This window comes from Rousettus aegyptiacus, unplaced genomic scaffold, assembly GCF_014176215.1.
Source record: "Rousettus aegyptiacus isolate mRouAeg1 unplaced genomic scaffold, mRouAeg1.p scaffold_m13_p_13, whole genome shotgun sequence".
NCBI lineage: Eukaryota > Metazoa > Chordata > Mammalia > Chiroptera > Pteropodidae > Rousettus > Rousettus aegyptiacus.
In genome coordinates this window covers 5851083-5865031 of record NW_023416288.1, presented here as the reverse complement: position 1 = coordinate 5865031, position 13949 = coordinate 5851083, and the positions used below count along the sequence as shown (strand labels likewise).

General features: G+C 33.7%; 1 protein-coding gene and 1 pseudogene across 7 annotated transcripts in view; one reads left to right on the top strand and one right to left on the bottom strand.

Annotated features, from left to right (window-relative positions):
• MAGI2 (membrane associated guanylate kinase, WW and PDZ domain containing 2) overlaps positions 1–13949 on the top strand; it is a 1221159-nt gene that overhangs the window by 830431 nt on the left and 376779 nt on the right. The window lies entirely within an intron of this gene.
• On the bottom strand, positions 7678–7796 carry LOC118610958 (annotated as a pseudogene).

Below are 13949 nucleotides of genomic sequence, written 5' to 3'. Positions count from 1 at the left end.
AGGATAGATGAAAGACATGGAATTTGAACAAGATTTTAAAGATGATTGGATTTAGTTGTTTTTAATGTTCAGCTTCTGCTAAACTGCTTCACTTGGCAGCCTTCTCTCTTTTCCCTCTACTCCTCTCCCTGGCTGTTGCTTTCATTCTCATGGCTCGACCTACTGTCTGCATGTTGATGATTCTCAATTGTTCCTTTCAATTCCGATTAATTCTGTCTGTTATTGTTAATATGCACAAGTGCTATATCTATTTCTGATTACTCTGTTAGGTTTTGTTTCTATTATGTTTTTATTGCTTAGATGATTTTAGCAACTTCTACTTCAACCTGATCTATGTTTGTTGTTATCTTTTCTTTCAAGTTCTTTAAGAAACTTATAAAACCTATCCTTTCCATTACTAAACTGTTATTCATACATGTGTTCTTTTCATCTTTAGTCTGTATTTTCCTGTGTGAAACTCTTAATGCAAGAAAATATTTCTTTTACTTTATGAAATCCATTTTTTAAATATGTCTTTCCAAGTAAATATGCCGTTTCATTGCTCACAATAATGGACTACCCAGCTATTCTTTCAATCCTTGCTTTTCACATTTAGCATAAGTCTAGGGTTTGAATTATTATATTCAAGATTCTGCATGATTTCTGTCTCACTCCATTTGATTTCTTTTTCTTGGGAATATTGCCAACTGTAAAAAAAAACAAAAAAGAAAAAAATTAAGATATAAGCATTCTTGTATCTTCCTTAAAAGTAAAGTTCAAAAAGGTCCAAGTACAAACTTGGTATATTGGAAAAAAACATGGAATTTGACCTCCAAATGCTAAAGGATTTCCTGACAAAATTAGGATCCAAGAAAGGGATAGGCGAGCATATAACTTGAAGTAACATGAGAATCTTGGACTTTATAGTAATTTTCATTTTACAATAAAATATTCAGCTTTATGTAGTTTAGGTGAATTTTGAATAAGACCAGTAGGGTGTTCTTCCTTGAATTGAGTTCCCTGTGTCTGTGTGAACACATTTGAAGCTTAATAAATTTATACTTTCTGGAAAAAAAATCTGTTACATTTGTTTCTCCCCTTTAAATGAAGAAATTATCACGAATTTATATACATAGAAGATTATATGTCTTCATTAGTATCTGTGCGGATTGATGTTCCCCTAGTTTTATTTGCCTATGTGCCATTCAGATTCCAGTGACAACATGAATTATTTTATACAAAGATCTAGCCTCATGGAAATGGCCACTTAGTTGAGTCTTGGTTAAAATTTGTACATCTAACTCTGAATTTTGAATATGCGTTCTCTCTTTGTCTAACAACATGGCTGGCAACCCTCAATCACTGTTCATATTTAATTTAATTAGCATCCTAGTTCCTGGAACTATATCATATTAGCTCTTTTTGCAGCATAATTTTGAAATTACCTTTTCCACCAGTCTGAAATTCTGCACTGTGAGTTTTCTTGAGAGCAAAACAATGATTATTCCATTTCCTAAGCTGGTGTACTATGAAACAGATTTATTACTATCTTCACACAACTCATAGCTTACAACTTACCAGATACCATGTGGCCTGATACTATAAAAGCAACAGTGCCTTTACAAATCGTGTTGAAAAAAAAGCCCAATTTGCAGGTAAATAAATAGGTACATGTGATAGTTCATTCTTTTTCTCAAATAAGATAGCATTCCTATTGGGTTATTCTCACAGTAATATTAGAATCTGAGAAAATCTTTATAAACTGTAGGGCACTAATGCATATGGTGATGTAGGATATATTAATTCATATATATTAGAGACTGTTCTTGGTGATGAGCGTGGCTCAGCTAGTGATGAAAAACCAAAGCATTGAGTTCAAGGAGGTTGTAGCTGTTTTGTGGCTATTTCGCCTTTCATATTTATCTGATTAATGAGCTCATTTAACATTTGCCCTCACTCTTTGCCTTCCCTCTCTTCTTCCTTTCCACTTCGTGGCTCTTTTATTTAAAGGCTTCTGACTTAAGAGTTTTCTATTAGCAAGTTTATTGAGAATAAGGAAGGTTCAAGAGGTATTGTGTTTAGATCCCAAAAGGGAAATAATTGTTTTAATGTATTGTTACATAAGAAATAAATGTAGTACGTGTGTGTACACACACACACACACACACACACACACACACACACACACACACTTCTATGTCTGTGTGTGTCATATATCATTTATCACAATGAAATAATATGGCATGAGAAAGGCATGTGGCTTATTTATGGAACACTTAAGTCATAGAAAATGGTCTTAAGCCATAGAAAATGTATTGTTGACCACGACCAAGAAGCTTACAGGTTGCTTGAAAAATAGCTGAATAAGGGATCCAGATAGTAACAATCCAAAGACACAAGTGAGTTCTTATTACAAGCTCTATCATCTTATACCTTATCTGCTTTACTGGGCATTTGCTATTTACACAGAACATACTTATTTTCTGAAGCAGTTTCACAGATGTCAAATTTTATTCTAATAATAACTGAATGAAATAGTAAAAACTAATATTCACATTAATAAACTAAAGCCTAGAAAGGTACAATGATTTGCTCAAACGAGTAATTGATAGACCTACAATTCGGGTCCTTCCTTCGTGATTCCTTGGTTAGTCACCTTTCCTCAAGCTACACTGCCACTAGACATGGGCCAGAACTCAAGAATAAACAGCCATTAGGAGTCTCTGGGATTTATAATGTCATGACTTCCTCTCCTAGAAGATGATAAGCATCACTGCCATGGTAGCTATCATAAGCGGAAACTGAGAACAAGAACAGCATATGTTTAGGATGTATTATTTAGCATTATTGTACAACTTGGGAATTCGTGCTTAGAAAAATGCTTGAGTACTCTCCCATCATTCCATTGGGTTTATAATCCTCTTAAGTGGAATGGTACTGCAGTTACCATTTGCTAATATCATTCAGTACATATGGTACCTGCCATTCTTTAGAAATACAGTATTCCCTAAAGAAAGATAAAACCTGTCTTACATTTATTAAATGATTAGCTTACTTCAAGGGCAATATGCAGTCCTTAAAAAAAGTTTTCTTCTTATGAAAAACAAGTGTTTATTGACTCCTTTACTGCCATAAAGCAGACAGGTCTAGTAAATATTATTGGCTGCTCCTTAGTTGTACAGTCCTTATTGTCTATGTGTGTCTCATCTTGAAAGTTGTCTTTTATACAAAAGATGCTTTAATACTATGTGCTGTGTGTGTGCATGTATATAAATATTTGTGGACAAATCTAGAAAAGAAAAAACTATTAGTTGTTTAAGCATGAGGTAGCAGTTTTATGATATTAATATAGATTAGAGAACTAAATTAATATAGATTAGAGAACCTTCCATGAAAGCAAATTCATTATAACAGCAAAAATGGTGATGAAATTTTTAAAAGGATAAAGAGAATGTCATCTTCAAGCCTAGTTATTGTAATAATTTAATACTGTCCAGATAGCTCTGAACCATGAATATACCCAGAGGAAACCAAAGATAGTCAATGAGAATATAGACTCTCTCTGGAGCTGCACTACTTGTGTTCAGACACTGGTTCTGCCATTTGCTGGCTGTGTGAACTTGGACAAGTTACTGAACTTCTGGGTACCTTGGTTTTTTGCATCTATAAATAGAAATAAAAATTACTCTTCACCACAGGTTACTGCAAAGATTGAATAGATTAATATATTTTAAGTGCCTAGAATAGTGCATGGTATATAATAAATAATTCTTCTTACTATTAAGCAAAATATAGCACTTTGTTTTTAACAATCTTTCCTCAGACTCCAATATGGAAGAAAATACTGTGAAGTTTCCTAAAAATATATATTTAATTCTAACTCTCATTTAATTCCCCATAATCACCCGGTGAGACACATAATATCATTATTAACATTTTGCAGAGAAAACTTGTAATCAGTCCATTCTTCTAATTGACTTAGAAAAAGAGAAGACTTAAAAAATAAAATCTTAACAAATATAACTCCATTTATGTCAAAATTTTAATTCTCATTTCATTTTAATTGTTTTGATTGTGGCACCGAAATTATACAATCTACTTTTTTTACAAAAGAGCAACAGATGGTATCATCCTAAATGTGGTCTTCTTAATGGAATACAGTTAATAAACAATTTACCTTTTTAAGACATAATTTACTTCTGATGCAATATAATCAGTATTCTAGGTCACTTTGGGCATGAGGCAATTAAAAAGCAATATAGATTTTCCATTTTTAGCCAACTACGAGGTATGCATCACCTTATGAAACGATTGGGTCCACCACTAAAATTTGCTGCTGCCTCAAAACACAGAGAACCTTAATAATTTACACAAAGGATTATTTAACAAATGTTAGAAACTTTACAGAGAAAGATTTGGTTGTTTAATTTTGCTGAGAATTGTTTCATTTTCCCCTAGATGTTATACTTTTCATACTCAAAGACTTTCCTCAAAGTCATGTTAGTATGCGTCTTTTGATAATTTTATGTATCCTGAGCTTGACAGTAAAGCTGACTTTATTGTATTTTATTCCATGCAAGTGACAGCTTTGTGACACAGTCATATCAACCCTACCTAACAGACCTACTGTGTTCGGCCAATAGATTGGGATTTTCTTTCTATTTAAAAGTTTGTTCCTGTAAACATAAAGAAATTTTTATTTTGCTGTGTTTCTCTATGCTCTGTGGAAGCAGTAAGTTTAGTAGCTGACCCAAATTTCTTCACAAGTCCATGTATATTTTGTGGCATCCTAATAACAAGAAATTTATATTGTTTTTTGACCATCGCAAGCTCAAAATTATCTACAGCACTGATTGTGTTGCATCAAAGGTGAATTATGAAAAAAAAAAAACAGGTGAATTATGTTGACCAACTTTATTCCATTAATAACAAAAGCACATAGGGTCTTTTAAATATCTTTTTATAGCCAGTCATCCATAATCCCTACAACTAAATAAAGGAGTAACAATGCATTAATACAAATTAATATGTTCCAATCAATCTGTCGTTATTAATTCTGCCCCAATTTCCTGTTAATTTTAATTAAGCTAATAGTGCTGATTAAACTTGGTTTCCATTGTTTAATGAATGTTCTAGATATAAATGGCAAATTCTACAGTGGTAGAGTAAAAAGATAGAAAATACAGACTATGTTTTTAAATTCAGTTCCCTTTGGCTTAGTAATAATTTCTCCGCCTGCATCATACCAGGCACAGAGTTTGGACTAGAGAGAGGCTTGGACCAGAGAGATGAATAAAAAAGTGGTCCTTAGGGTGGTTTTACACCCTGATAATTACACAAGTGTTTGGAGCTTTTCAGTGCTAAATGGTAGAGGCGGTTTCCACAAGGGGTAGGAGGAAGGCTGAATGTATCTAGAACATTTTTATTTTCTACATGACTTTTATTGGCTGCTCCAAATTTAAAAGTATCATGCTAGGCACTGGGTAGAAGAAACTATGCAGGCAAAAATCAAAAAAAGGGTGGTTCCAGGAAGGATGAGAGAATGGGAAATCAGGTGTATTTTAGTGTGAGCTGACATCCAGTATTCTCAGGACTCCAATTTGGAATACTGGGAATTCCATCCCAGAGGCAAAGTCAATATGAAGCAACTTTCCTAGAGAAGAGCCAAATTAATAAGCTCTAGACTAGTACTACTATTGAAAATGGAACATCTCTAAAAGGGTAATTGGGAGAAACAAGTCAACTGAATTTTAAAGGAAAGTCTTGAAATTAAGGAGGTGGGAGTTTTTGCTTGTGGCCTGATCAGACTTTCTTCACTTGGCCTGATGCCAAAGAGGGAAAAAGAAATGCCATCCCATTAGCATGTGCTTAGGGTAGCTTTTCAGTTAAGAAAATATATGCACCTTTATGTGACAGGAATTTCTCAGTTCTTGACTAAAGAGATGTAAAGTAGAGGTAACTTCACCTTATATTACTTTTGAGACTCTTTCTGCTGTCTAGAGTTTAGGAAGATGTTTTCACAGAATAAATAATAAATAATATTATGCAATACTTCATTTCCCATTTGGTCCAAGGGTCTAATGGTTCTAGTTCTAGACTATATCACAAATATTAGTTACTTTAGTCTGTATGTCTTAATTTAGTTTTATATAGAAATGAATGGGTGATGTGGCTAGTACATATTTCAGAAGGTATCCATATTTATGTAAGATAATAAATGAACGTATATAATGAATTGTATCTAAACTTATCCCCTAAGAATCTGAAGTTCCCCAGAGAAGCGAGAATTAGTGCCATTTTTTTTTGCTAGTTTGTTTATTTAATCTTGATTTATTCAAAACAGAAAGTTTGTTTAGGCAAGGAGTATTGAATAATCACTATCCTAAATCTCAACATGGTACCTGAAATTCTTCTCTTGTAGCTTTTGACCATTATCCTGCTTGCCTATATGTGATTTTGCTATTTTTAGCCTCTGACTTGACTTCACTGTTTCACCTCTGTCTGACTCCTACATCAATTAGATTTATTAGCTGCAAGCAGCAGTGCTCTCTCCATCAAGTCTGTCACAGAGAGCAATAGCCAAGATCTTAGGAGCATCCTTCACTTTTAACCTCCCAATTGTGGTCTGGCAATCAGTAACTGTATATTTCTATGAACATTTTCTTTTTCTGTAAAAATCAAAGCTAATATATTAAATAACTCAACTTAGAGAAAGGTATTATTTAAGAGACCTATTTGAAAAGAATTATTTTAATTCAAATGGTAGTATGATATAGTTTAAATAATTTTTCAGAGCCTTGAAACATATATTTTATGTGACGTAATTTTGTAAAATGCAGATCCCTATACAAAGCAAGAATAACAAAAGAGCAGCCAGCAGAGTTTATATGCATATGTATAATATATACTTTGATAAATGTATATTTAATAATTTGAATGTCTTCCATTTGTCCCTACCACTCCCTAATTTGTCTCAGTTCCTACATCCAACCATATCACATACTTATGTTACTCACCTGGACTAGCAGTCTGGAGTTAGTGTCATCTGAGAAAGGGAAGTGATGGAGAGCAGATCTAGTATTTGTCTACTATGCGTCAGGTTCTATGGTAGCAATTTTATTTATATTATTTAAATCACATAAAATTCTGTGAGTCAGGGATTATAAGCACCATTTTCAAGATAAGAAAGTGACCCAAAGTTACACTAACTAAAATCTCTGGGAGTCAAACTTAGATCTTTTTGTTGTTGTTGTTTTATTTTGAATAAGTAATATAGTACATGGCCTAAAATGGATAAGCAGTAAAAAGATTTCTCGCACTACTGTCCACCTACTACCCAGTTCTTCTCTCTAGAAATAACTACATTTATTGGTGTCATATTATTCCATATGTGTTTTATTCATATACAAGTAAAAGAAAAATACTCTATGTCAACTTAAATATAATTTCCTCAGTTTCATTTTGATATTGTTTTTAAATAAAACAGTTTTTTCAATGTGAATGTATATCAAATCATCACATTGTACACCTTAAGTATATACTATTTTTATTTGTCAGTTATACTTCAATAAAGCTGGGGGGGAAATAGCATTTTACATGTAAATAAAATAAATAAATAAATAAATAAATAAATAAATAAATAAATAAATAAATAAAGTGTAGTTTTTTTTTGTTTGTTTTTTATTTTTATTTTTTTAATACCTATAGCACCTGGTATTCCTAGGTGGTCTCCTTTCCAAGTACTAACCAGGCCCGACCCTGTTTAGCTTCTGAGATCAGATGTGATCAGGCACATTCAGAGTGGCGTGGCTATGGAAACATAAAATTTTAAATAAAAATGTTCATTCTAAGATTATAGCATATTTTATTCATTCATTTAGGTTGCATCTGAGTTCTGTTATTAAAAATTTTACTGCAATGAGTAATCTAGTATATAAACCATTTCACATTTATATGCAAATCAACTTTATTTCTTTTCAAACACCAACCCAGTTGCCTCTACTATTTATTAAGAAATCCACCCTTTTGGTATATATATGTGTGTGTATATATATATGTATATATATATACACACACACAATGAAATACTACTTAGCTATAAGAAAAGATGAAATGCTTTTATGACAACGCGGATGGATTTTGAGAATATCATGCAAAATTAAAGAATTCAGATGGAAAACGTCAAGAACCACGTGATTTCACTCATGTGTGAGATATAAAACTGAAAGCAACAAATAAATAAGACAAACAAATAAAAACTCATAAACACAGACTACAATATAGTGATTACCAGAGAGAAAGCAGGGAGACGCGAGGTAGATAAGGGTAAAAAGGGTCAAATATATGGTGGTGGAAGAAGATTTGACTTTGGGTGGTGAACACAATGCAGCATACAGATGATGTGTTATAGAATTGTACGCTTGAAACTAAAATAATTTTATTAACCAATGTCACCCTAATAAATTTAATAAAATTAGAAAAAAAGAAATCCATCCTTTTGCTTCTAACATGAAGTGCTGCCTTATTATATCCTAAACTGAATTTTATGTTTGCAAATTCAACTCTTTCTGTTTTATCTGGTATACTTCCCTGCCAATAATAATGCTCTGTAACTATATTGTTGGAACTTTCTAGATATTTATTAATTTCAGTTCTAACTTATGTTTCTCAGGTCCCACCAGTTTAACTCCCATTGATACAGATAATATTTTATTTTAATTAAACTCTTTTTTGCTTGGCAAGGTATCTGAAGCATATCAATCAGCCAATTAGTTCTGATCAGTGAAGTGTCTCTTTGGTCTCTTTCCACCAGGGCACAGCCACACTCACAAAGGACCATCTTTTAGGATTAGAGACTGAGGCATCTCTGTGTGTCTCGAGGGTCTAATTCCTTAAGAGTTATTGTGAGGATTAAGTGAGTTAATAATGTAAAATTCGGCAAATGTCAAAAAACATGGAGAAGGCACTCTATACAGGTAACAGAGAAGCAACACAGTGGTTACATGCGCAGACCCTGGAGCCCAGAGTCTGGGTTTATATCTCATTGTATCTCATTGTTATCACCTAGCTGTATAAACTTTGGCAGATTTCTTAACTTCTTTGTGCCTCAATTTACTAATCTGTAAAATGATAATAGAGCCTGACTCCAGGGATGCCACCGTCTTATTCTATTCCTTTGTGTGAATTTGGAAAAAGGCAGATGCCCATTAATTTTGCAACTTAGAGGCAACTATGTGTGAGGAAATAGGAGCTCCTTCATCTCCAGGCCAGGGCAAGAGCAAGGTGTACTAAATGAGGGTGAGATTTCCACCCCGTCCTCGTTCTCTACCACATGCCTTCGTGCAATCCAATAGTACAATCCTACACCATGCGCACATCTGCCATGTATGAGTATTGTGTTCATTAAATGAGTTAATACCTGTGAAACACTTAGAACTGTGCTTAGCACATAGTATGCTCTCATAAGTACTAGCTGTTCTCCAATCTAGTCCTTCTCACAGTTAATTTCCCAGCCAGGTTTCCCCACTAACTACTAACTGCCACACCATCATATTTTAAAGCTTAAAAGAGAGGTAGAGAGCTTTTTCTAATACTTCTTTTTAAAAGTCACCACCTGTTTTAATTATTTGTAAGACCATATATATCTGATGTAATCCAAATAACATAAATTATCTAGGTGTGCATGTTTTCTTCTCCTTTGAGACAAGATAGAATTGACAATCACTGATTTTAAAGCATCTACTGAACTCCCAGTTTATATTCATAACTGGGCCTGACCAAGGCACTTCCAATGTAGGGTGGAATGAGACACAAAATCAGATCTCTTTGTAGAAAAATAAAATTAGTGATTGCAGTTCAGTGTGATGCATGTTAGGTTCAGAGTTGTAAGAAAGCTCAGAGTAGGGACTGATGAGACAGTGGGTCAAGAAAGATTTCGATAAGATATGATGCTGGAGTTGTTCAAAAGGTAAGGGGAAAAGTCAGAAAATGGTATGTTCAGACAGGTCAAAGGCAAAGAGGCATTAACCAATTTCATTTTTGGGGGTCTGTGTAGTAGGGAGAAGATAAAGAGAGAGTGGTTGAAGACAGATTGGGGTAGGACATGAAAGAGGTCAGGATAAATACTTGAAAGTTGATCCTATAAGTAAGAGAGAGCCATTTAAATAATTTGTGCCAGGAGTTCACCTATCTAAAACTGTATGTTAGGCTATAATTTTATGGCTGAGTTACTTAGACTAAGTTGGAGCAGAGAAACAATGGCAGTAGGCCAATCAAGAGATAAGAAACCTGAATTAAGAGATGTTATGAAAGAAGAAGTGGTGTGATTTGAAGATCTGACTGGATGAAATGGGGCTGGCTGACATTTTAACTGTGAAAGTTAAGCAGAGAAATCATAACCAAGGGATGACATAAATTTTTCTTTCATTTTATGCATTGCATTTAGGGCCCTTTTCATAAGGAGTCATTTGATTTCTTTTTCAGAAAGCAAACTATATTTCTCAGGCCTTCATGGTCAAGAAGTAACAGATTTTCTAGATTTGGCCAAAATTAATTAGAGGAATTTTTTTCTATGGGAGTCTACATCTTTTCATAATTATCTCATTATCCATGCCATATGAGAAATCTATATATGTTTAAAACAGAAACAACCACAAAACACCCTAAGAATTCCTTGTAATGAAATGATTCTGTTATCAGCTTGATGAACCATATAGTACAAGGCAAACCTCGTGTGTTAAATAGTGCAAGAACATGGCACAAGTCCCCCATCTATACATATAGTCTATGGTTACCTATTGCTGTTGTGTAATACAAGTGTCTACAAATCATGATTCACATGCTAGAAAACCTGCTCTGGTTTATGATGACTTTCAGTGACCTACCTACAGACACCTGCTCATGTCAGTACAAATTGGGTTAGTTCACAAGTGCCATATGTGTATGCATTTGGAGCCTAGATTTACTGAATATCATTGGATTAACAGTGAGGACACTGAAAATGTGTTCATTTGATAAATCTTATATTTTCCCCAGGCTGTGCTCATTTTGGATATTTTATATTAGGTAATTTTTCTAATTAGTGGTTCTGAAATAATAATATGGGGAAAACTGACCATAAAAGCAAAATTATAATACACACTATGAAAGGATTATATAATTTATAAAATTATTCCTGATAGTTGATAGTGATGGGATTAAAACTCTTAGAATAAAAGACACATACTTGCCTCTAGCTCATCATTAAGTATTTCTTAAAATTGTAAAGGATAGTACAGTCATTCGAAAAGTTCAAGTGCCATCCAGAATGACTGTACCTAATTAAGGAAGCTATTTCTTTGATATATCACTTGTGAAGAACTCAAATTCTTATCATTTCATTTTGTGAAAATATATTTGATCCAGGATGGAAAGATAAGCTCTGCATTCTATGTGGGCCGTTAACATATGCAGAATAATTTTTTCTGGAATCTGATTTACAGACTAATATTAGCTATTACTTCATTTCCTCAATTCTCTTAAAAATGATTTAAATTTTAAGAACATGAATTAAGTTCTTGAATTTTTTTGTTCTCGAGCCCTGGAGAATTCCAACCCTCATATTGGGGGCCAGGATAAGAAGTTCAGAAAGGAGATTTAGTAAATAATGGCTGATGGCGTACAAGTAATACAAGCAATGGGGTTGAAACAAAAGCCAGAGAGGACAAGGGCTTCCAGAAGTAAGAATTCAGCAAAAATGATAAATGCTGCAGTGAAGTCAGGTAAGATGTGAGTGAAAAATTGTCCACTAAATTTTGCAACAATGAAGTTATTAGTAAATTTTGCAGGATTGGCTTCTTGGAGTGCCAGTGGTTAGAAGCCACACTGAAGTGGATTGAAACAAGAGTAGGAGAATTCTCAAAACATATTAGTAGGTCATGGAAAACCAAAGCATTTCTGATATACTCTTGTTAAAAATGCTCCAAGGATGATGGAATTGATCATGATGATAATGACAATGACATAAAGGATGATAATGATAATGATTTTTTAGCATTTCTTGAATGCCCCCAATATACCACGTACTGCAATAAGCACTTATATATATAATCTCATAACCTTCGTGATTCCTATTTTACATATACATGAGACACAGGTTAATTCATTCTTGTTCATCTGTTTTTTCCCCTTGCTGCCCCACTGCCTACATTCTTTCCTTCCTTTCTTTTTTCTTTCTTATTCATTTCCTTCTTCTTGTCTAGCAAACATTTATTTCACTTTTTCAATTCTAGGTATTTTGTTATATGCAAGGAATACAATAGTGACTAGAACACTGCTACTTGTGCATAGTAGACATGAAAAATAATAGCAGTCTTTCTTCTTCTTTTCTTCCTGAGCAAAAACCTTTTCTGTTTACTTTCTCTAAGCCATCGTTGTCTCCACATCAAGCTACCTCCATTTACTAGGGGGTGTTACCCCAAATGCTGTTCTTACTTCCTTTTTACATACCTGCTCCTTGCAGAGTAGCCTCCCCTTCCATGTGTTTAATTTCCTATGAAGGCCATAAAGTTAGCAGATATATATACTTCTCCGTAAAAGCTGCTGTATTTAATGTACAGGGCCTTGGAGTGTCTCTGATTAGAACAGATCCAAATGAAATAAGTGATAACATAGCTTTTTGCAAATAGTTCAGATTCCATTAATTACTCCTTCTTGATTGGTTTTACTAGCATCCCAGCCCAGAAACTTCAAAAACTTCTTCAAATAACACTTTCTTTTATTTGTGAAATCTGATCTTAAATCTTCTTATTTTCTTCTATGTAGTTTTCCCATAATCTGTCTTTCCTGTCACAAACAGCCCTCAGTAGACACTACAATATTGCAAATGCCTAATTGTTCTCCTTTCTGCTTTCAGCATGGGTCCCGCCTCCCCATCCATCCTCACCAAACCTGCTGGCAGCCCCTCTCTGCAAACATCTTCAGACACAACCCTTCTCTCCCCAAACAGACCACAGGCACAAGGATAAATTACACCAGGTTAATGTACACCAGCGTAAATTAGACCAGGTCTCAGCTCTTTCTTCCAAAGGTCCAGAGTGGGCCTTGGATAACATTTTTTATAATCCGCCATTTAACTCAAGCCATAGCCTTTGACTCCATCTCTGATTTTAAATCTACTTGTCTCTCAATTTTAGGAATCTTATAGAAACTTTTAGCCAAGCATCATTTTTTTGTATGTTGAGCGATAGCAAAATATTCTTCAGTTATGTTTGAAATTCTGTCATCAGAACACCAACAACTACATTTTCAGGAATCATGCTGACTCAAGGCAGGAGACTCTTTGCTCCCTCATCCCTGCATGCTGTGACTTTGAATACAGCCCTCATGCAACAGCCTTAATATTTTATGCAAATATTCAAGGAAGATTTTGATTCTGCATGTTTTAGAAATTATTCATCATTCATTCATAATAAATAAATTGGTAAGAGTTTTTAATTGCATTTTTGGAAAACATTTCTGCTAAAATTATGGCCATTGCTTTGCTCCTACTAAATAAGATATTGAAATCAGAGGAAATTTCTTCATACTTAATAGAACATATAGTAATTTTAACATATCTATTACAATTCTCCTAGATATGGCAACAAATTTTCAATATTAAAATGTCTTGAGATTTTCTTCTCATTATTATTTCTGATGTTATGAAGTCCTGTTTCCAGAGTTCCTTTTAAATCAAGAGAACTTGAAGTTTATCTCAAAATAATGATATATTTTCCATTGTCTCTATTTTTCTGCTCTTTGATTTTAATGGATACATGTTTTGCCACTTTCACTCTTGGTTTTTATAATTCAATTTTTTTCATACTGTTTTTTTTTTTCCTGATAAGCATAGTCTTCCTAGATTTATAGCAAATAATGAGCAGAAGGATACAGGAGAAATTGGTGAGTGATAGAAAAATGAAAAAATGAATCCATGTTAATAGTGTAGACCT